Source organism: Ostrinia furnacalis, unplaced genomic scaffold, assembly GCF_004193835.3.
Source record: "Ostrinia furnacalis isolate ACB-3 unplaced genomic scaffold, ASM419383v2 OfSCF0637, whole genome shotgun sequence".
NCBI lineage: Eukaryota > Metazoa > Arthropoda > Insecta > Lepidoptera > Crambidae > Ostrinia > Ostrinia furnacalis.
In genome coordinates this window covers 186,907-188,569 of record NW_021130876.1, presented here as the reverse complement: position 1 = coordinate 188,569, position 1,663 = coordinate 186,907, and positions in this window count along the sequence as shown.

The following is a 1,663-nucleotide window of genomic DNA, read 5'->3' as shown; positions in this document are numbered from 1 at the left end:
TTTAGTATATGCTACACACAAAACGAATGAAAATTGTGAATGCAGTAACCAAATGTTTCATTGCAACCGAAGGTGTGACACGATGAGAACGCGAAAAATCACCCCGTTTTTTATCGTTTCATGTGATTTTTTCATATTATTTTTGCTTCTATTACGATAAAATTTATTTTGTATGTAGCTAAATAGATATTTTATCATCTGATTTCAAAGTTATTGTTCTAACTTATACCGTTTATGAACTATTATTGTGTGACCATCAAATTTGAGTGTAAATGAGAAGTACCCAGGTACATAGTACTTCTGTGTCTTGCTGTTTATGGATGCAATACAAAATTGAGTATTGAGTTAGTAGAGACAACAACAACAGTGTATTTAGAAAGGTACCTTTCTAAATAAATAAATAAAACCCTTATTGTAAGGGTTTGATCTACTATAAAAGCATCCTTTAACCTACTAAATCTAAGTGCATTTTTATCCAGTGGTATTTGAATGAACACTATGGTTTACAAAAGCTATGGTTCAACACGACTCTCCATGGACTGTATGAAAAGAAGCCAGTTTATTTTTAACTTGCCAAATGTTTGTCTCGAAGCTCTAGGGCAAAAACAGAATGTACAAAGGCTGAAATACTAATTTTATTTGTGATTTTTAACACGAACTGAGTAAGCTCTCTTAATAGAAAGCGCTATTTAAAGAAAGGTACTAAATCATATTTATAAGGCAGCTTTGTTTTAGGACATAATAATTCATGTAATTAATACGAATTAGGACTCTACAGAAAGTTAAATTTAGTACATAAAGAAAAACAGTTATCTTTGATCAATGTTTCTATGGAAGCTTATAAAAGCGCTTTACAAAGGCCTGTTTATAGAAAATTGGACTAAACATTGTTTGATTATTTATAATTCCCTGACTTATGGGGTACATTTTAAGTTCAAAAGTCACGTAGATCCCAAGTTGGAGCTTGGTCCCCCATTGCAAGAAGTTTGGTACAAGAAACGGGTCTTGTTTGACAGGTTATTTCAGAGGAAAATGATTTCCACGCAGACAGTCGGAAAATGCGAACCACACTACGCCGCGACCTCTGAAAGTCCTAAGTACTAGTCACTAGATGGCACTGTGCTGCATTAGATCGCGGTTTGTTTTGATTTTTTTCTGGTGGGCTTTTTCCAAAAGAAATGCGTCATTTTTTAAGGGTCACTACTTGTATAAAGTAGACCATAATTTTTTTTTTATTCAATTAGGTACTATTAAATTATTGATACCGTTTGTTAGATCTTGTGAAGCACTTTCAGCATCAGTAACCAGTTTTACGATATCTTGTATAGTTTTTAACATTGTGTGGCTTTACTAAATGTATGGAAGCTGTAAACATTGAATTTTCGAATAGATCCAGTTTATTCTGTATTATTGATACCGTTTGATAGAGCTCGTGAAGCACTTTCACGATCAGTAACTAGTTTTTCGATAGTTTAGGAATAATTGAGAGAGATAGGTACTTTTTACTAGTAAGTACACCTAGCATTATAAATACATTATGTTATTGTAAACCGAAGATGCAAATCAATAAAAGTTCAATCGTTATTAATAAAATAAATACGGAAGACATCCCAGGTTCATCCCTAATAATATTGGCGACAATCGCTCATATAAAAGATGCGCA